This window comes from Stenella coeruleoalba (genome assembly GCF_951394435.1).
Source record: "Stenella coeruleoalba genome assembly, chromosome: 6".
NCBI lineage: Eukaryota > Metazoa > Chordata > Mammalia > Artiodactyla > Delphinidae > Stenella > Stenella coeruleoalba.
This window is the reverse complement of record NC_137151.1, coordinates 127,387,093-127,410,444: the sequence shown is the minus strand read 5'-3', so window position 1 is coordinate 127,410,444 and position 23,352 is coordinate 127,387,093. Positions and strand designations below refer to the sequence as shown.

Genomic DNA, 23,352 nt, shown 5'->3' with positions numbered 1-23,352 from the left:
ACACGGTGCCCTGCACAGTGCCTGGCCCGGGGCTGCCAGCGTGGGGTGGGGATCCCCCAGTGTGGGCCCTGGCTTTGGGCGGTAGGGGGCTCAGACCTGCCCAGTGGCCCCAGCTCCTTGGTCCGACTCCCATCAGGGGCCGCAGGAGGGCAGGGCAGTCCCAGCCTCTGAGCCAGGTCTGGAAGGGTGAGGAGGAGGCGTGCTTGCTGAGCAGGGGTGGGGATGGGCGAGGACCACCGTGGACAGGGGAGGCCGGGAGGGCCTCGAGGGCCAGGTGGGGCACCTGTGCTCAGGACCCCAGGTAGCGGAGCCCCAGAAGGCCCCTGAGCACAGGAGGTGGAGCGGCATCTTGTGGTCAGACACAACTGGCTCCAGCGTTGACCCTGCCGCTCTCCGGCCATGCAGCCGCCAGGCGCGCCAGGCTTTGCCTCTCTGTGCTCTGGCTTTCCACCTGCAGGATGGAGCAAACACTCATTCTGGCCTCACGGGGTGCTGGGCAGGGTGAGTGGACTAACGATCACAGAGTCGGCTCTAGACCATCACGATTTATCCTGGGAAGACTGTGGTCAGCCCGTGTTTAGAAATGACCCTTCGGGTGAGGGCAGGCTCTGTAATCTACACCAACCAGAAAGGCGGATAAATACACCTTTCTTCTTCTTTTTTTATAAGGTTATTTATCTAATTTTTGGCTGCACTGGGTCTTCGCTGCTGCGTGCGGGTTTTCTCTAGTTGCGGCGAGCAGGGGCTACTCTTTGTTGCGGTGCACGGGCTTCTCATTGCAGTTGCTTCTCTTGTTGCGGAGCACGAGCTCTAGGCATGCGGGCTTCAGTAGTTGTGACACATGGGCTTCAGTAGTTGTGGCTCACGGGCTCTAGAGTGCAGGCTCAGTAGTTGTGGCGCAAGGGCTTAGTTGCTCCGCGGCATGTGGGATCTTCCCGGACCAGGGCTCAAACCCGTGCCCCCTACATTGGCAGGTGGATTCTTAACCACTGTGCTACCAGGGAAGCCCAATAGGCCTCTCAAAGGCACCAAAGAGTGAACAAGGGAGCATATTTCAATTCCAAATCTTGGACAAGAAGAGACCGGAGGTGAGCCCAGTACTCAAAGCTCCTTTCCCCCTGAGTGAGTGCATCTGCAGATGTAAAGCAACAGCTGTACGACAGACCTATAATTTTTGTAGCCTCATGGAGGGAAAGAGATAAATGCCAAAACTCGGGGATAGCTCAAGGTGAGGAACCTGATAACCCCCACATTAAGCTGGGACCTCTAAGGCCTGCCTCATAATCAGGGTGAACCCAAAGTAAGTGGTCCTTATGCAGATGTACACTCCACCTTCCCTTCACCTGGGCCATCCAGGCACTTTGAGCCTGGAACTTAGATTAAGGTGGAACCCCTAGGTTCCAGGCAGGAGTAAAGAAAAACCCTCCCTGGAGCAAGATGTATCATCTTCGGCCTCAAGTTATTCCTGTAAACATTTGTTCAAATACAAATTCCAGGACACAGTCAAAGATGACCAGGTACACAAGGAAGTGAGACACTGCTGACAGGAATAAGCAGAAATAAGAGAAACATCAGATATTGGAACGATCAGACACAGACTATAAAATAACTAAGTTTACTATGTTCAAAGAAATAAAATGCAAGCTTTAAAATTTCATCAAGAGAATACCCAAAATAATCTTGAAAAAGAAGAACAACATTGGAGGACTTATACTTTCTGATTTCACATCTTATCCCAAAGCTACAGTAATCAAAACAGTGTGGCACTGGCACAAAGACAGACAGATAGATCAATGGAATAGAACAGAGAGCCCAGAAAGAAACCCTTGCATGTATGGTCAGATGATTTTTAACCAGGGTGCTAAGACCATTCAATGGAGAAAGGACAGTCTTTTCAACAAATGGTGTTGGGAAAACTGGGTATCCACATGTGAAAGAATAAAGTCAGACCCTTACCTAACACCATTTACAAAAATTAACTGAAATGGATCAAGGGCCTAAATATAAGAGCTAAAAACTCAAAACTCACAGGAAAACATAGGGCAAAAGCTTCACAACACTGGCTTTGGCAATGACACCAAAGGCACAGGCAACGGAAGAAAATATAGACAAACTGGAGTTCATCCAAATGAAAACCTTTTGTGCATCAAAAGACACCTTCAGCAGAGTAAAAAGGTCATCCACACATGGGAGAAAATATTTGCAAATCATATATTTAATAAGGGATTAATAGCCAGAATATATAGTAAACGCCTACAATTCAACAACAACAAAAAGCCAAACAACCTGATTAAAAAAATGGGAAAAGGGCTTGAATAAACGTTTTTCCAAAGAAGACATACAAATGACCGAGCCAATGAAAATATACTCAATGCCACTGATCATTAGAAATGCAAATCAAAGCCACAGTGAGCCACCATGTTACACCCATCAGGATGGCTACTATTTTTTTAAAAAGCCAGAAAATTACAAGCATTGGTGAGGATGTAGCAAAACTGGAACCCATGTGCACTGTTGATGGGAATGTAAAATGGTGCAGCCACCGTGGAAAACAGTAGGCAGGCAGTTTCTCAAAAAAACTACAAATAGAATTACCACATGATCCAGTAATTCTACTGCTGGGTATGTATCTGTACTAGTCTGATAGAGCTACCATAACAAAATGCCACAGACTGAGTGGCTTAAACAGCAGAAATGTATTTACCCACAGTCCTGGAGGCTGGAAGTCCTCAAGGAGCCACTAGGGTTGCTTTCTAGTGAGGCCTCTCTTCCTGGTGTGCAGATGGCTGCCTTCTTGCTCTGTCCTCACAGGGCCTTTCCTCTGTGTGCACATGAGGAAGGAGAGAGCTTTCTGGTGTCTCTTCATCTTCTTATTGGATTAGGGTCCCACCCCTGTGACCTCATTTAACCTCAATTACCTCCCTAAAGATCCTATCTCCAAATACAATCACATTTGGGGTTAGGACTTCAGCATATAAATTTTGAGGGGACACAATTTAATCCACAACAATACCAAAAAGAATTAAATGCAGGGTCTTGAAAAGATATTTGTATACCCATGTTCATAGCAGCATTATTCACAACAGCTGAAAGGCGGAAAGAACCAAAGTTCCATCAAGGCAGGAATGAATAAGCAAAATAGGATATATGTACATAATGGAATATTATTAAAAAAGGAAGGGAATTCTGACACAGGCTACAACATGGACGAACCTTGAAGATGTTATGCAAAGTGAAACAGCCAGTCACAGAGGGACACATGCTGTGTGATTTCACTTATATGAGGTACCTGGAGTAGTCAAAAATTATAAAGACAGAAAGTAGAATGGTGGTTGCCAAGGGGAAGGGGAATGGGCAAAGTAGTGTTTAATGGATATAGACTTTCAGTTTTGCAAGATGAAAAGAGTTCTGGAGATGTATGGTGGTGATGGCTACACAACATGAATGTCCTTTATGACACTGAATTTACACGTAAACATGGTTAAGATGGTCAATTTTATATTATGTATATTTTCACAATACAAAATTTTATTAAAAAATCATCAGGGGGGCTTCCCTGGTGGCGCAGTGGTTGAGAGTCTGCCTGCCGATGCCGGGGACATCGGTTCGTGCCCTGGTCTGGGAGGATCCCACATGCTGCGGAGCGGCTGGGCCCGTGAGCCATGGCCGCTGGGCCTGCGTGTCTGGAGCCTGTGCTCCGCAATGGGAGAGGCCACAGCAGTGAGAGGCCCGCGTACCACAAAAAAAAAAAAAAAAAAAAATTCATCAGGATTGGAAATTATTTTTTAAAACCCATTTAAAAGAACTAAGTAGAAATTCTAGCACTAAAACCAAATAACAGAAATTAAGAGAATTTCTGTTTAAATTAGACATTTAAGAGCAGGTCTGATGGAACTAAAGAAAGAGTGAGTTACCTGGAACTAGAAGACAGCTCAGAAGGAAAGATCTACAATTTAGAACAGAGACAAAAAGGTGGAAAATGAAGAAAAGATCAGGACTGTGGGAAGCAGTAAGACGGCCAACTGTATGACATGGAGCAACAGAAGGCAAAGAGATACAAATGCAATAGTTGGGAAATTTCCAGAACTGATGAAAGACATCGGATTGTATATTCAATAATCCCAGTGATTCCCTACCTGGAAAAAACAAAAACAAAGCTATAGAAAATAAACACTGGAAATGCAGAAAGTCAATGACAAGGAGACAATCTTAAAGGGAGAAAACAGATACATTACCATTAAAGGCATTACAGGTAAACTGACTGCTGACTTCTCATAAGCAACAATGGGAGCCAGAAAAACAGTGGAATTATATATTCAATGTGCTGACAGATACATAAACTGCCAACATAAAGTTTTATACTGAGATAGACTATCCATTACTGCTGAAGGCCAAACAGAGAAAATCCATACAAATAGTAAATAAATAACTAAATAAATAAATAGCAGACCCCTATTAAAGAAATTCTAATGGGACTGGGACTGGTGTGGTCTTATAGCTGACCCACACTAAAAGAAATTCAGTAAAAGGGAATTTAAAGTCAGAGATGCAAAAAGGAAAAAAGAACAAAGAAGTTGTTATGAGGCCACCATCACCCTGATACCAAAACCAGACAAAGGCACTACATAAAAAGAAAATTACAGACCAACATCACTGGTGAATATAGATGCAAAAATCCTCAACAAAATACTAGCAAACACAATCCAACAATACATTAAAAGGATCATACACCATGATCAAGTGGGATTTATCCCAGAGATGCAAGGATTCTTCAATATATGCAAATCAATCAATGTGAAACACCATATTAGCAAATTGAAGGATAAAAACAATATGATCATCTCAATAGAGGGATAAAAAGCTTTTGACAAAATTCAACACCCATTTATGATAAAAACTCTCCAGAAAGTGGGCATAGAGGGAACCTACTTCAACATAATAAAGGCCATATATGACAAACCCACAGCAAACATCATTCTCAATGGTGAAAAACTGAAAGCATTTCCTCTAAGATCAGGAACAAGACAAGGATGTCCACTCTCACCACTATTATTCAACATAGTTTTGGAAGTCCTAGCCACGGCAATCAGAGAAGAAAAAGAAATAAAAGGAATACAAATCAGAAAAGAAGTAAAACTGTCACTGTTTGCAGATGACATGATACTATACATAGAGAATCCTAAAGATGCTACCAGAAAACCACTAGAGCTAATCAATGAATTTGGTAAAGTTGCAGGATATGAAATTAATGCACAGAAATCTCTTGCTTTCCTATATACTAATGATGAAAAATCTGAAAGAGAAATTAAGGAAACACTCTCATTTACCACTGCAACAAAAAGAATAAAATACCTAGGAATAAACCTACCTAGGGAAACAAAAGACCTGTATGCAGAAAACTGTAAGACACTGATGAAAGAAATTAAAGATGATACCAACAGATGGAGAGATATACCATGTTCTTGGATTGGAAGAATCAATATTGTGAAAATGACCAAAGCAATCTACAGATTCAATGCAATCCCTATGAAATTACCAATGGCATTTTTTACGAAACTAGAACAAATCATCTTAAAATTTGTATGGAGACACAAAAGACCCTGAATAGCCAAAGCAGTCTTGAGGGAAAAAAACGGACCTGAAGGGATCAGACTCCCTGACTTCAGACTATACTACAAAGCTACAGTAATCAAGACAATATGGTACTGGCACAAAAACAGAAATATAGATCAATGGAACAGGATAGAAAGCCCAGAGATAAACCCACGCACCTATGGTTAACTAATCTATGACAAAGGAGGCGAGGATATACAATGGAGAAAAGACAGTCTCTTCGATAAGTGATGCTGGGAAAACTGGACAGCTACATGTAAAAGAATGAAATTAGAACACTCCCTAACACTATACACAAAAATAAACTCAAAATGGATTAGACACCTAAATGTAAGACCAGGCACTATAAAACTCTTAGAGGAAAACATAGGAAGAACACTCTTTGACATAAATCACAGCAAGATATTTTTTGATCCACCTCATAGAGTAATGGAAATAAAAACAAAAATAAACAAATGGGACCTAATGAAACTTCAAAGCTTTTGCACAGCAAAGGAAACCATAAACAAGACGAAAAGACAACTCTCAGAATGGGAGAAAATATTTGCAAATGAATCATTGGCCAAAGGATTAATCTCCAAAATATACAAACAGCTCATACAGCTCAATATTAAAAAAACAAACAGCGCAGGGCTTCCCTGGTGGCGCAGTGGTTGAGAGTCCGCCTGCCGATGCAGGGGACGCGGGTTCATGCCCCGGTCCGGGAAGATCCCACATGCCGCGGAGCAGCTAGGCCCGTGAGCCATGGCTGCTGAGCCTGCGCATCTGGAGCCTGTGGTCCGCAATGGGAGAGGCTACAACAGTGAGAGGCCCACGTACCGCAAAAAAAAAAAAAAAAAAAAAACAGCCCAATCCAAAAATGGGCAGAAGGCCTAAATAGACATTTCTCCAAAGAAGACATACAGATGGCCAAGAGGCACATGAAAAGCTGCTCAACATCACTAATCATTAGAGAAATGCAAATCAAAACTACAGTGAGGTATCACCTCACGCCAGTCAGAATGGGCATCATCAGAAAATCTACAAACAACAAATGCTGGAGAGGGCATGGAGAAAAGGGAACCCTCTTGCACTGTTGGTGGGAATGTAAATTGATACAGCCACTATGGAGAACAGTATGGAGGTTCCTTAAAAAACTAAAAATAGAACTACCATATGACCCAGCAATCCCATTACTGGGCATATACCCAGAGGAAACCATAATTCAAAAAGACACATGCACCCCAATGTTCATTGCACTACTATTTACAATAGCCAGGTCATGGAAGCAACCTAAATGCCCATCGACAGACGAATGGATAAAGAAGATGTGGTCCATATATACAATGGAATATTACTCAGCCATAAAAAGGAATGAAATTGGGTCATTTGTAGAGACATGGATGCATCTAGAGACTGTCATACAGAGTGAAGTAAGTCAGAAAGAGAAAAACAAATATCGTATGTTAAGGCATATATGTGGAACCTAGAAAATGGTACAGATGGTCCAGTTTTCAGGGCAGAAATTGAGACACAGATGTAGAGAACAAATGTATGGACACCAAGGGGGTAAGCGGCGGGGCGTGGTGGTGGTGGTGTGATGAAGTAGGAGATTGGGATTGACATGTATACACTGATGGGTATAAAATGGATGACTAATAAGAAAATAAATAAATAAACATTTTTTTAAAAAAGGAAAAAAGGACAAAGAAGTTGTTATGGGCTGAATGTTTGTGCCCCCTCCCCTCAATTCATATGTTGAAACCTACTCCTCAGTGTGATGGTATTTGGAAGTGGAGCCTTTGGGAGGTGATTAGCTCATGAGGGTGGAGCCCTCATGAATGAGTTTAGCGACCCTAAAAATGAGACTGCAGGGAGCTCCCTTGCTTCTTCTGACATGTGAGAACGCAGCGAGAAGATGGCCGTCTATGAATCAGGGAGTGGTTCTTTACCATATACTCTAGATCTGCTGACCCCTTGATCTTGGACTTCCCAGGCTTCAGAACTGTGAGAAATAAACACCTTTTTTTTGTTGTTGCTGTTAAACCACCTGGTCTATAGCATTTCTGTTACAGCAACCCAAGCAGACTAAAGCAGAAGGTTTGAGAATAAATCTACATGAACATTGACCACATAAATAACGCTTTGTGGAACTGTGCTTAAAAACAGAGAATTAAAATCCATGACAATAATAGCCTGTAAGTTGGGAGAGTATAAATCATGTTAATGTGATTCAAGGTCACTGTATTTTCCAAGAGAAGGACAATGGCATTAATAAACTTATTAGTGAACATCGATAATTAAAAGCACATATCGTACTGTCTAGGATAATCACTGAAAGAACAGAAATAGTGTAGATAGTCCTAACTGATGGGGGGATAAGATGGGATGATTACAATATTTGACATAAAAGATGGCAAGAAAGGAGAAAAAAAGGAAATATAAAGCAGTGGAACAAACAGCACAAGAAGATAGACTGAAACAGAAGTACATCAATAATTCATTAAATGGATATGATGTTCCAGTTAAAATATATACTATAAATTAATCAATAAATAAAACGTTAAAATACTATATATAATACCATTCAAATGCTAAGCAAAGGAAATCCAGTATAGTTATATTGTTTTCAGGGAAACTAGACCATAAGGTAGTAAGTATTGTTAGAGATAAATAGGGTTACTTCATAATAATAAAGAAAGATATAACAATTTTGTATTTTTATATACCTAATAAGAAAGGCTCAACATATATAGGTGAAAAACTGACAAAAGAAAATAGGTCAATTCGTGCGATGAACTGGGAGATTGGGATTGACATATATACACTAATATGTATAAAATGGATAACTAATAACCTGCTGCATAAAAATAAATACAATAAAATTCAAAAAAAAAGAAAATAGGTCAATTCATAATCATGGTGGGACATTTCAACACATCTTTGCTAGTAAAATATACACTAGGCAGACAAAAATAAGCTGTCAGAATATGGAAAATTTGAACAATGTAAATAATAATTGACCTAATATATAACACAAATATAACACTAAAATTTACCATATACTGACCACATAGCAAGTGTCAACAAATTTCAAATGACTGCAAAAAGTATAGAGTTTGTTCTCTGGCCACAGTGCAATTACACTGAAAATCATAACCCCCAAAAGGTAGAAAATTCCTATGTATATGGAAATTAAGAAATATAAATAACTTTGGACAGAAAGATAACAAAAGTGTTATTTATCAGCAATATGTGAAGGTATGGTGAAAGCAGAACTTAGAAGCAAATTTATGGCCACATTTTGCCACCACATTACTAGAGGTCTATTTATAGCAGTTCCTTTTACCCAAGAAAAAATTACAAGGCAGAATAAAAGGTAGGAGACACAGTTTGAAGAGACACAGCAAATATCAGAAGCAGACATGACGGGAGGCCGGAATTATCAGACTGGGAATTTAAAACAACTCTGAGTAATATGCTACGAGATCTAATGATAAAGTAGACGGCATGCAAGAACAGATGGGCAATGTAATCAGAGAGATGGAAATCCTATGAAACAACAAAAAGAAATGCTAGATATAAAAAGCACTGTAAAAGAAGTAAAGAAAGACTCTGATGGGCTTATTAGTAGACTGGCCACAGCTGAGGAAAGAATCTCTGACCTTGAGGATATTTCAACAGAAACCTTCAAAACTGAAAAGCAAAGAGAATAAAGACTGAAAGAAAAAGAAACACAGAATAAATTATCCAAGGACTGCTGGACAACTATAAAAGGAGAAACATACATGTAGTGAGAATTCCAGAAGGAGAAGAAAGAGAGAAAGGAAGAGAAGAAATATTTGAAACAGAAATAACTGAGAATTTCCTCAAATTAATATTAGACCACAAACCACAGATCTAGGAAGCTCAGAGAATACCAAGAAGGAGAGGTGCTCAAATCCCCTAGGCATATCATTTTCAAATCATGGAAAAATCAAAGATAAAGAAAAAATCTTGAAAGAAGCCAGAGGGAAAAAACACCTTACCTATAGAGGAGCAAAGATAAGAATTATACCTGACTATTCCTCAGAAACAGTGCAAGCAAGAAGAGAGTGGAATGAAATATTTAAAATGTTGAGAGAAAAACCCACCAACCTAGAATTCTGTACCCTGCAAAATTATCCTCAGTGAAGATAATCCTTAGTGAAGGAGAAATAAAGGCTTTCTCAGACAAACAAAAATTGAGGAAATTTCTTGCCAGTAGACATGCTTTTCAAGGTATGTTAAAAGAAGTTCTTTAGAGAGAAGGAAAATGATATAGATGAGAAATCTGGATCTTCATTAAGAAAGGAAGAGCATAAAAGAAGGAATAAAGTAATAAAGGTAAAATAAAACTTTTATTTTTCTTATTCCTAACTGATCTAACAGATAATAGTTTGTCCAAAATAATAATACCAACAATGTTTTCAATCATATTATATATGCATATGTATGTACACACACATATATATATGATATATATATATGATATATATATTATAAAACTATAAGACATTGATGAAAGAAACTGAAGGCGACACAAATGGAAAGATATACTGTGCTTATGAATTGGAAGGATTAATATTGTTAAAATGACTATACAACCTAAGGGAATCTACAGATTCAATGCAATCCCTATCAAAATACCAATGGCATTTTTCCACAGAACTAGATCACATAATTCTAAAATTTGTATGGAAACACATAAGACTGTGAATAACCAAAACAATCTTGAGAAAGAAGAACAAAGCTAGAGATATCACACTCCCTGATTTCAAATTATACTACAAAGCTACAGTAATCAAATAGTATGGCACTGGCACAAAAACAGACACATAGGTCAATGGAACAGAATGGAGACACCATAAATAAATTTGCTTACATATGGTCAGTTAATATACAACAGAGGAGGAAAGAATATACTATGGGGAGAAAGACAGCTTCTTCAAGAAATGGTGTTGGGAAAACTGGACAGATATATGCAAAAGAATCAAACTGGACTACTTTCTCACACCATATAAAATAATAAACTCAAAATGAACTACAGACTTAAATGGGGGGGGAGAGATAAACTGGGAGATTGGGATTGATATATACATGCTACTATATATAAAATAGATAACTAATAAGGACCTACTGCATAGTACAGGGAACTCTACTCAATACTCTGTAATGACCTATATGGGAAAAGAATCTAAAAAAGAATGGATATATGCATATGTATAGCTGATTCACTTTGCTGTACACCTGAAACTAACACAACATTGTAAATCAACTATACTCCAATAAAAATTATATAAAAAAGACTTAAATATAAGACCTGAGGGACTTCCCTGGTGGCAGAGTGGTTAAGAATCCGCCTGCCAGGGCTTCCCTGGTGGCGCAGTGGTTGAGAGTCCACCTGCTGATGCAGGGGACACGGGTTCGTGCCCCCGTCTGGGAAGATCCCACATGCTGCGAAGCAGCTAGGCCCGTGAACCATGGCCGCTGAGCCTGCACGTCTGGAGCCTGTGCTCTGCAACGGGAGAGGCCACAACAGTGAGAGGCCCGTGTACTGCAAAAAAAAAAAAAAGAAAAGAATCCGCCTGCCAATGCAGGGGACATGGGTCCGAGCCCTGGTCCGGGAAGATGCCACAAGCCAGGGAGCAACTAAGCCCGTGTGCCACAACTACTGAGCCTGCACTCTGGAGCTCCTGAGCCACAACTACTGAGCCTGCATGCCACAACTACTGAAGCCCGAGCTCCTAGAGTCCATGCTCCACAACAAGAGAAGCCACTGCAATGAGAAGCCCTCACACTGCAACGAAGAGTAGCCCCCGCTCGCTGCAACTAGAGAAAGCCCACGTGCAGCAACAAAGACCCAACACAGCCAAAAAAAAAAAAAAAAAAAAAGACCTGAAACCATAAAACTCCTAGAAGAAAACACAGGCGGTACACTTTTTGACATCAGTCTTAGAAATTTTTTTTTTGGATCTGACTTCTCAGGCAAGAAAACAAAAGCAAAAATAAACAAATGGGACTTAAACTAAAAAGCTTTTGCACAGCAAAAGAAACTATCGACAGAATGAAAAGGCAGCTTACTAAATGGGAGAAGATATTTGCAAATTATATATCCAACAAGGGGTTAGTATCCTAAATATACAAAGATCTCATACAACTCAACTTTAAAAAAACTCAAACAAACAAAAAAGATTAAAAATGGGCAGAGAACCTGAATAGATTTTTTTCCAAAGAAGACATACAGATGGCCAACAGACACATGAAAAGATGTTCAACTTCACATCATCAAAGAAACTCAAATTAAAACCACAATGAGGTATCACCTCACACGCATCGGAATGGCTATTGTCAAAAACACAAACAAAAAATGTTGGTGAGGGTGTGGAGAAAAGGGAACCCTTGTGCACTGTTGGTGGGAGTGTAAATTGGTGCCGTTACTATGGAGAACAGTATGGAGGTTCCTCAAAAAATTAAAAATAGAACCACCAGCAATTCCACTTCTGGATATTTTCCCAAAGAAAACAAAAACACTAATTTGAAAAGCTATATACACCCCTATGTTCACAGCTGCAGTATTTACAATAGGCAAGATATGGAAGCAAACTTAGTGTCCATTGATAGATGAATGGATAAAGAAGAAGTGGGATATATATGTATATGTATGTGTGTGTGTGTGTGTGTGTGTGTGTGTGTGTGTGTGTATACATATATATGTAATGGAATATTACTCAGCCATAAAAAAGAATGAGATCTTGCCATTTGTGACAACATGGATGGACCTAGAGGGTATTATGCTAAGTGAAGTAAGTCAGAGAAAGACAAATACTGTATGATTTTACTTATATGTGGAATCTAAAAAACAAACAAATGAACAAACATAACAAATCAGAAACAGACTCGTAGGGAACAAACAGGTGGTTGCCAGAAGGGAGGAGGGGTGGGACAGTGAGTGAAACAGGTGAGGGACACTCAGAGGAGGTACAAACTTCAGGTGCAAAATAATGCGTCACAGGGATGAAATGCACAGCATGGGGTACGTAGTCGATATACTGTAATGACTTGGTGTGGTGACAGATGGTAACTAGGTCAATCATAATTCAACTAAAAAAAACCAAAAGCCAGAAAAGAGTGGAAGACAAAAGTAGGAACAAAGAGCAAAGGTAACAAATAGAAAACAGTCACAAGTGTTGTAGATATTAATCCAACCATATCAGTAATCACTCTGAACATCAATCGTCTAAATGCGCCAATGAAAAGACAGAGATTGTCAGAGTGGATCAAAAAACAAGACCCACCTATAAGCTGCCTACAAGAGACTCACTTTAAATATAAAGACGCATATAGATGAAAGGTAGATGGATGGGGGGAGACATATCACGCTAACACTAAGCAAAAGAAAGCAAGAGTTGCTATATTAATTTCAAACAGAGCCGACTTCAAACCAAGGATACTATCCAGGGTAAAGAAGGCCATTTCGTAATGATAAAGGGATCAGTTCTCCAAGATGTCGAGACAATCCTTAGTGTGTGCACAGCTAACACAGCATTGAACTACACGAGGCAACAGCTGGCAGAACTACAAGCAGAAACGGACAAGCCCACCGTCACAGCTGGAGACTGCAGTAGTCCTCTACCAGAAATGGACAGATCCCGCAGGCAGAAAATCAGAAAGGACATAACCCAACTCAACACCACCATCAAACAGCTAGATATAATCGAAATACCACCTCGCCCAACAACAGCCGAAAACACATTCTTCTCAAGCTCACAAGGAACACTCACCAAGACAGACCACATTCTGGGCCACAGGACGCACCTTAAGAAATTAAAAAGCATAGAAATCATACGATATTTGCCCTCAGACCACACTAGAAATCAGCATGGGGTATACAGTCAATAATATCGTAATGACTTGGTGTGGCGACAGACGGTAACTAGGTGACAGATGGTAACTAGTGAAGATAACTGGAAAATCCCCAATTACGTAGTGGTTACACAACACACTTCTAAATAACACATGGGCCAAAGAGGAATGTCAAGAGAAATTTAAAAATATTTGAACTAAATGAAAATTAAAGCACAACTTATCCAAAATTGTGGATGCAGTGAAAGCACCGCCTAGAGGGAAATTGATAGCACTGAATGCATGTATTAGAAAAGAAGAAAAATCTAAAAGCAATAATCTAAGCTTCCACCACAGGAAACTAGTAAAGAAGAGCAGAGGAAATGCAAAGTAAGTGGAATAAAAGAAATAAGAAGAATTCAAGGGAAAAAATTAATGAAATTGAAAATAGGTAATCGATAAAAAAATCAACAAAACAAAAGCTGGCTCTTTGAAAAGATCAAGAAAATTGACAGCCAGGCTATCTATGACAAAAAGAGGACACAAATTACTGACATCAGAAATGTGAAAGGGAACATCAGTACAGATACCGTGGTTGTTAAAAGGATAATAAAGAGATAATATGAAAAAAATCTATGACCATAAATTTGATTACCTAGATAAAATGCACCGATTCCTTGAAACACACAATATGCCAAAACTCACACAAGAAGAAATAGACAATCTGAATAGGCCTGTATCTATTAAAGAAACTGAATCAATAATTAATAATCTTCCAAAACAGAAAGCACCAGGCCAGACAGGTTCACTGGTGAATTCTACCGCACTTAAGAAGTTATACCAATTCTCTACAATCTCTTTCAGAGGATAGAAGCAGAGGGAATACTTCCTAACTCGTTCTATGAGGCCAGCATCACCCTAATACCAAAACCAGACAAAGACATTACAAGAAAAGAAAACTACAGACCAATAGTGCTCGTGAACATAGATACAAAAATCCTCAACAAATTATTAGCAAATCAAATCCAACAACGTATAAAAAGAATTGTATACCACAACCAAGTGGGATTTATCTCAGCTACGCAAGCCCGGCTCAACATTCAACAGCCAATTGATGTAATGCATCACATCAAGAGGCTAAAGAAGAGAAATCACATGATCATGTCAACAGATGCATGAAAAGCATTTGACCAAATCCAACGCCCGTTCATGATAAAGACTTTCAGTAATCTAGGAACAGAGGGGGATATGGAATATCTACAAAAAACCTACGGGTGGTTCTGAAGAACCCAGGGGCAGGATGGGAATAAAGACGCAGACCTACTAGAGAATGGACTTAAGGACACGGGGAGGGGGAAGGGTAAGCTGGGACAAAGCGAGAGAGAGGCATGGACATATAGACACTACCAAACGTAAGGTAGATAGCTAGTGGGAAGCAGCCGCATAGCACAGGGAGATCAGCTCGGTGCTCTGTGACCACCTAGAGGGGTGGGATTAGGGAGGGTGGGAGGGAGATACAAGAGGGAAGAGATATGGGAACATATGTATATGCATAGCTGATTCACTTTGCTATAAAGCAGAAATTAACACACCATTGTAAAGCAGTTATACTCCAATAAAGATGTTAAAAAAAAACACCACCTGCAGGTAACATCATACTCAATGGTGAGAAACTAGATGCTTTCCCACTAAGATGAGGCAGAAGGCAAGGATGTCCCTCTCACCACCGTCTTCAGCATTTGTTCTAGCTAATGCAGTAAGAAAAGGAGATAAAAACCTCTGCTCTGTGAAAGATAATATCAAGAGAATGAGAAGAAAGGCCACAGACCTGGGGAAAATGTTTGCAAATATGATAAAGACTGTTATTCAAAGTATACAAAGAGCTTTTAACACTCAGCGATAAGAAAACAACCAACCTTGTCAAAAACTGGGCCAAAGGCCTTAACAGACACCTCACCAAAGAAGATACGCAGACGGCAAATAAGCACATGAAAAGACGCTCCACAGCATAGGTTATCAGGGAAAATGCAAATTTAAACAATAGTGGGATAGCACTATACACCCATTAGCACGGCCAAATCTGGAACACTGACAACACCAAATACTGGTGGAGATGTGGAGCAACAGGAACTCTCACTCACTGCTGGCGGGGCTGCATACGGTCCAGTCTTACCAGAAGATCCAGCAGTTGTGCTCCTTACTATTTAGCCAAAGGAGTTGAAAACTTAGGTCCACACAAATTCCTGCACACAGGTATTTAGAAGGGCTTCATTCATAATTGCCAAAACGCGGAAGCAACTGAGACGTCCTTTAGTAGGTGAGTGGATATGTAAACTGTGGTCCATCCAGACAGTGGAATATTACTCAGTGCTAAAAAGAAATGAGCTGTCAAGCCATGAAAAAATACACATGAAACTTACATGCATATTAAATGAAAAAAGTCCATCGAAGAAGGCCACATACTATATAATTCCAACTACATAACATTCTAGAAAAGGGAAAACTATGGAGACAGTAAAAAGATCGGTAGTTTGCTAGGGTTTGGGGGAGGGGTGAACAGGTGGAGCACGGAGATGATACCACAGTGACGGGTACACGGCACTAAACGTTTGTCCACACCCACCGACCGTACCACACCAAGAGCGAACCTCAACGTAAACTGTGGACTTCGGGGGATGATGATGTCGTGTAAATGTAGGTTCGTCAATTGTGACAAACGTACCTTCCAGTGGAGGACGATGAGTAACGGGGAGGCTGTGCGTGAGTCAGAGTGGGAAGATACGGGACCTCTCTGTACCTTCCTCTCAATTTTGCTGCGAACTTAAAACTGTTGTTAAAAAATAGTCTTTAGAAAAAGACAACCCAATAAAAAAAGCGCAAAGGACTTGAATAGGTACTTCTCCAAAGAAGATATACAAATGGCCAACAACCACATGAAAAGACGCTCAGCATCACTGTCCGGGAGATGAAAATCAAAACCACAGTGAGATAACACTTCACACCCACTAGGATGGCCATCGTGGAAAAAGGAGATAATAACAAATGTTTGTGAGGATGTGAAGAAACGGGAACGCTCCTACACCGCTGGTGGAACGCAAGATGTGTGGCCACTCCGGAAAACAGACAGTGTCAGCTCCTCACATGGTTAAATACAGAATAACTATATGCACCAGCAATTCCATGCCTAGATATATACCCATATACACCCAAGAGAACTGAAAACACGTCCACACACAAGGATGCATTGTACACAGATGTCCACAACAATATTATTCATAATAGCCAAAGGGAGTAAGCAAGCCTCATTTGCATCAACTAAGGAGTGGATACGTTATAAAAATAAATGGAATTTTTTGGCAAATAAAAGAAATGATGTACTGACACAGGCCACAACACGAGTGAGCTTTGAAAACATCATTTTAAGTGAAGGAAGCCAGTCACAAAACACTATGACTCCACTTACATGAAACACGCAGAACAGGCAAATCCAAAGAAACAAAGTAGTTTAGTGACTGCCTAGGTCAGGGGCGTGCTGGGAAAAGGCGGAGGATGGTCACTCAGGGGCGAAGGGCTTCTTCTGGGGTGAGGGAAATGTTCCCAGGGTGACTGTGGTGATGATGTACAGTTCTGTAAGTATGTGAAAAGCCATTGAATCGTAAGAGGGTGAACTGCACAGTAAGTGAATTATACCTCAGTGATGAAGACGGAAGAGAAAGAAAGAAGAGAAATGAAAAGGAAAGAAGAGGAAGGAAGGCAGGCAGGTAGGCGCTCCTGACCGTGGGCCTCTGGGAGCAGGGAGGGCCCAGGGGTGCAGGGGTGCGGGAAAGAGGGGCTAAAGCGGGAGCTGGCCTCTGCTCTGCCCGCGGCCCCTCCACTCTCCTGCGCTCCCGTAGGAAGAGAAGATGCCCAAACTCGACTCCTGGCGTTTAGACGGGTTTGCAGTGGGGACGAGAAGCTTCAGGGGCCCTGTGGGTGGATCTGGGCCACGTGGCCTCTGTGTCTGAACGAGTGATCGCTGCCTGCACGTCCGTCCGGGAAGTGGCTGGGCTCTCCTTCCTGGGGCCCTGCACGTGGAGAGGGCAGGGCAGCACAGACCCCGCCCGCAGGCCCTGCAGCAGAAAGGACTTGCCGTCCAGGAGCCAAGCGGAGCCGGAGCCGGAGGCCTGTCCTTGCTCAGCAGCGCCCCCTGCCCGAGGCAGGGCCCACTGCACCCTGTTTACAAATTGGGGCCCTGCCCGCTCCCCGGGACAGCTCGTAGGAGCTGAGTGTGATCTGCGGGACCTGTGACTCTCTGCCCAATATCCCCACTGGGGCGCGCGGACTTGAACTTGAGCACTAGCAAGGGAAGGGCCCAGCTGGGTCGGTGGCCAAAGGGAGAGGTCCCTGTGCCACGAGCCGTCTCGGTTTTACGTGAAACAGCAGCAGCGGCCCTCGGGGGGGCTCAGCTAACGCCCCGGCACCCGGAGCGCAGCCCTGGCCGAGCGGGACCTCGGGTCCCAGAGGGGCCCTAAGAGCCAGCCTGGTTCGCCGATGGCCCAGCTAAGCTGGGCCCCATGGTGTCCACTGGGGGGCAGCGGCTGTCCGGCTCCAGCGCCCACTCCGGAAGTGGCGCCGGGTCAGCCTGCGCGTGGGCAGAACTGTAAGTACCGGCTTCCCCTGCAACCCGGCCACGGAAGGAGCTCTGAGGGACGCCCAGGTTTGTACTGACCTGCGGGGGCTGCTAAGGGTCTGCTGGAGGGTCAGCGGACTGCCGGCTGAAGGGCCAGATGGTAAACACTTTTCACGCCGTGGACCATATACGGGCTCCTCGCATATGCCTCTTTGCCCCTTTTGTTTTTGTTTTCACAGCCCTTTAAAAACACAAATCACACTCGCAGCTCCCAGGTCACGCAGACGAGGCTGGGTGGGGCTCCGTGGGCCGCGCTTTGCGGGAACCCACATGCGCCCACGCCTTTGCTCCGAGCCCTCACGGCCACGATGCGCAGAGGTTCACAACCAGACCCTCTGCAGAAAAAGCCGGCGCTGCCACCGGACGGAGCCCACCCAGCCCGGCCAACGAAGGGCGCCCATCTTCGGGAACAGACTGCAGCTGATGGTTGCACGGTCTGGGTCCCTCGGGCAGGTGTCCAGGGTGGGGCTTTCTCTGATGGGACTGACGGGGATGCCCCTGTGTCCCTCCTCGTACCAGAGATGGCAATGCAGCCACCACCATGACCCAGCGAAAGAAAGGGCTCTGCGTTAGGGGCTCAAAATCCACTGCCACACTCCAGGCCTGTGTCCACAGAAGCCGGCCTCGTGAGCCACCTCTGACCCCTCCCAGGCCCTCCATGGGGGTCTCACTGCTGCTGATACTTCGCCGTCACGGTGCTGCCCTTCCAGCCTCATCAGCCCACTCTGGCCACGGCACTGCCACCGTCGACTCCCTGGACCATTTGTGTGTGGCAGCGGAGGGCTGGGGTCTCAAAGGCCCCCGCAGTGCTTAGAGTCGGGTGTGCGACGAGCGTTCTGTGTTCCCCATCCTCTGAGGGCACCTGGTGTCACGAGCCCTGGACCAGCCTCCTTGAAATCATCCCGAAAGGCTTCTGCCCCTGTGGCCTTGCCTGCCCGGGTCCTCGCACCCTGGCCGGGCTGTTTGCTCACCAAACGTGGCCCCAGGAGGGGTTCAGCTCCCCTTGGCTGGCCTCTGGGTGGTGGCCAGGACTAAGGGGGGTGTGGGTACCGGGTTACACAGCCCTCCTTTGAAGACAGGGACCTGCCCGGACCGTTCCTGGCACCGTGAGGCATCCCTCTCCCTGACAGCAGCCCTGCCTAGCCTGGTAGGTGCGCCCCCAGGGGCAGCCCCCATACAGGGGCTGCAGGATTCGAATTTCACTTTCTGTTGGATGGCGGAATTCCAGGTCCTGGAGACACGGTCACTTGGCTGAGGACCCTGCGTGCTGTCGTCAGCGGTGGTCCATGGGGGCCCCTGTGGGGGATGTAACGGTGTCTTTTGCAGCTGAGCCCTCCTGGTGAAAGGTCTGGGTGTGAGCAGAGGTGGCTGGGGGAGCAGGTGATTAACGGGGCCAGGACGGGCACACTGGCTTTGTGGCTGAGGAGTATTCAACCCACACCTGGGCAGGACCACCTCAGCCCCCGGGGGAGCCGCGGGTAGGTGACTGCTTTGCGCCCCTAGATCCAGTGCCTGGCGAAGCCCTCACGGCCCACCTGAGTCGGGCAGCAGTGCAGCTGCCCACCCGACCTGCGGGTTTGCATCCCTGTCTGCGAGCTATGAAAGTGGAAAAACCACGGGACACTCCGGTCGCAAACTGCTCTACTGTGCCTGCCGCCCGGGTGTGGGCCCCGCCCTCCCTGCAGGTAAATTCACGACGGCACAACCTTGTTTGTCTCATGACACGAATTCATACTGGGCCTCGGGTTCTGTTGTGTGTGATGACTGAGACCACAAACGGTCAGAGACACGGCCCTTAGGCCTTAACCAAACCGGCGGGACAGGCAACCCGAATCAAGTTGAACAGATCCTAACCTGAGAGGCCTGCGTCCCCTCAGGTCACACGTCTGCATGTGGGGAGAGGGGTCACAGGACGTCTCTCCACGGCGGGGCGGGGGCTCAGCCCTCGCAGTCTGCCTGTGACTGGGCGATTCCCAGCATACCAGATTTTCAGTGGAGAGCTGGGAAGGTTTGCACAAAAGCAGGGTGAGCTTGTCAGCCTAATGGGAGTTGCTTTCTGGGCCAATTTACGGCCTCTGTAGTCACTGGTGATGGCATCCAAGATCAGCAGGGCGGTCCGCAGGCGTTCGTGCGTCAGGATGGACGGTGGCCTGGCCTTGGACCACTCCTGGCCTCTCTGGGATCCTGCACAGCCGGCTGCACCTGGGACCTGGGGCTGAACCCCATCTTGCTGCCTGGAGTCCTGTGGGCAGCAAATCACCCAGATCTGGTCCTGGCCTCTGCTGGTCCGAGGAATCAGGGTGGCTGACGGAATGGCAGACTCGTGTGAAAATTGGAGCTTGGCCCAGAACAGGGGGGGCGGGGAGGTGGGCCGTGGGGGAGGCCCCGAGCGCTTTGCTCGTCCGCTCCCTGCTTGGGCCGGGTCTTGGGGTTGTATTTGCAGAGACTGCCTTCGAGAGACAAAGTGTCCTCTCCCTTGCGGGCAAAGGCAGGCTCGCCATAGGAGAGATGGCTTCCCCGAGCCCAGGGCTTCCTGGCTATGACACAAACCCCCAGTCTGGGTTCCATCTGCCTGGGCCCCTCCGTGTGGCCTCATGACACCACGAGGAGAGCCAGGGACACCAAGGCGAACCACATGGTGTGCCTCTCCCTGCACCATGAGCCCTAACGGCCTTTGTTCCTAACCCGGGAGCCTCGGGCCTCGGCCAGCTTCTGAGAAGCAGTGACAGGCTGACCGCTGGTGTGTAAGGGGGCTACCATCGAATCCCAGACCTCAACAGTTTTATGTTGATCACCTTGAAGCTGTATATAAAATGGATCTTTTCCCCTAGAAAAACACAACTTACCAAATGTGAAAAGAAATAGAAAATCTATTTTTTTATATTCATAAGGAAATTCAATTAGTGTTCACAATTTTCCCACCAAGAAAACTCTAGGTCCAGATGGCAGCACCAGTGAGTTCTACCAAACATCCAAGGAGTAAGTCCAGAGATACAGGAACTCTTCCAGACAGAAGAGCTCATCTTCCGAGGCTAGCACAACCCCGACACTAAAATGTAACAGGGATGGGCTAACAGCCCAATCTCACATATAAAACCGCCCAAATCTTAACGCAGTTAGCAAACTGAATGCAGCAATATATGAACTGGGTACATAATTCATCACTACCAACTTGGATTTCTGTTAGGAATCAAGCGTGGCCTTACATTAGAAATCCAATGAATTTAAGTGACCCATTTAACAGATTAAAGGTGAGAGTCACCTTTATAGGTATAGAGATGGTATTTACTAGAGCCAACACCCACATGTGATACAAATTCCCTGAATATGAGAATAGGAATAGGAGGGGACATTCTGATCCGGAAAAGGGCATCTTGAAAACGAACAGGAGGAAGCAGCACGTTTAGTCATGAAACACGGACACTTTCTTTCTGGGTCCTGCTAACACGCAATGTATCCAACCAGCACAGCAAGGCGAAAAATGAATCAAAATGCAAACGGACTAGAAAGGGAGAAACACAACGACCATCAGGTGCAAATGCTATGCACGTGAATGTGGGAAAATCCAGAAGAATCCCGATGATGCGGCAGAATTGGTAAGAGGCTCGGCCTGGTTGTTACATATAAAACTAGAAGCGGTAAGAACTCAGTTGTGATTCCACATTGACAGCAGTAAGTACTTAGAAAAGAAATGAAGAAAAGACACCATTTACAACAGTATAGAGAATAGCAAGTCCTTAAGAATAGATCTAACAAAAGATGTTAGATTTATTAGAGAATGTCAGAGACAATCTAAATAAACGCAGGAACGTGCTCTGTTCCCGGGCCACGCGAGTCAACCCAGGTAAAGGTATCAGTTCTCGCATCAGTCTTCATACTCCACGCAATCCCAGTAAAAATCCCGGCAGACGTGGGTCTGTGTGTGTGTGTAACCTGATAAGCCAACTGTAAATTTTATATGAAAAGGCAAAGCCAAGAAGGACCAAGACTTCCTGGAGAAGAAAAGATGGAAGGACTTGCTGGTCCAGGATGGATGCTGTAGTGGACACTGGGCTCTCACACGGAACAGTGATCGGACAGGTGGGCAGGAGGAGGGCCGGGAGATGGCCCAGGCACACACTCGGTGGGGGGTGGGGGGCGGGCTGGGGGGCCTACCTCGTGCCCAGCTCCACATGCGCAGGCACGGAGGTGTGAGCGACCAAGCTGCACAGCAGACACGCTGTTGTGGGGGGCCATGGAGAACATATTCAAGACTTGGAGGTGATTTTTAAAATAAGGCACAGGACATCCCCGGCGGTCCAGTGGTGAAGAATCCACTTTCCAACGCAGGGGATGCAGGTTCCATCCCCTGTCAGGGAACTAAGATTCCCACATGCCGTGTGCAACTGAGCCCGCGTGCCACAACTAGGGAGCCCGCACACCGCAACGGAAGATCCCACGTGCCGCAACTAAGACCCAACACGGCCAAATAAATAAATAAAATGTTTTTAAGAAAAAGGCACAGGGGCTTCCCTGGTGGCGCAGTGGTTGAGAGTCCACCTGCTGATGCAGGGGACACGGGTTCGTGCCCCGGTCCGGGAAGATCCCACATGCTGCGGAGCGGCTGGGCCCGTGAGCCATGGCCGCTGAGCCTGCGCGTCCGGAGCCTGTGCTCCACAGCGGGAGAGGCCACAACAGTGAGAGGCCCGCGTACCGCAAAAAAAAAAAAAAAAAAAAGCACAAAAAACCTCTGACCATAAAAATAAAGACGGGTACATTTACTGCATTAAACTCAAGAGTACCTATTCACCCAAAGGCGCACCAAAGAGCGTGAAGTAAGGTGCAGAGAAAAGGGAAAAGGTGTTCGCAACACTTGTGACCTGGTGTATGTACACAACTCCCATAAAGTAACAAGGAAAAAGGGAACTCAGTAGGAAAGAGGAAAGACTTAACAGCGGGCTTACAAATGAGGCAATCCAACGGCAAGCGAACAAGATGTGCTCAGCCTCATGAACAAAACAGAGCAGCAGCACCTCGTTTTCACGCCCGTCCACAACCACCGGGCTGGCAAGCGTGTCCTGCAGTGGGAACACCCGTGGCCTCTGTACTTCACGAGCTGGGAGCGGGTGCGGCCCATGCCCGACAGCCCCACCCCTAGGGCCCACCACCCTCCATGCCAGCGCCCACGTGCACCGGGATGCACGTTCCGGAATGTTCCCAGACAGCACAGTAAGAATGGTCTAAAAGTA

At 44.8% G+C, this 23,352-nt stretch overlaps 1 protein-coding gene across 1 annotated transcript in view; it reads right to left on the bottom strand.

Annotated features, from left to right (window-relative positions):
• Positions 1 to 23,352, bottom strand: part of SNED1 (sushi, nidogen and EGF like domains 1) — an 89,307-nt gene that overhangs the window by 55,516 nt on the left and 10,439 nt on the right. The gene's annotated exons all lie outside the window — the stretch shown is intronic.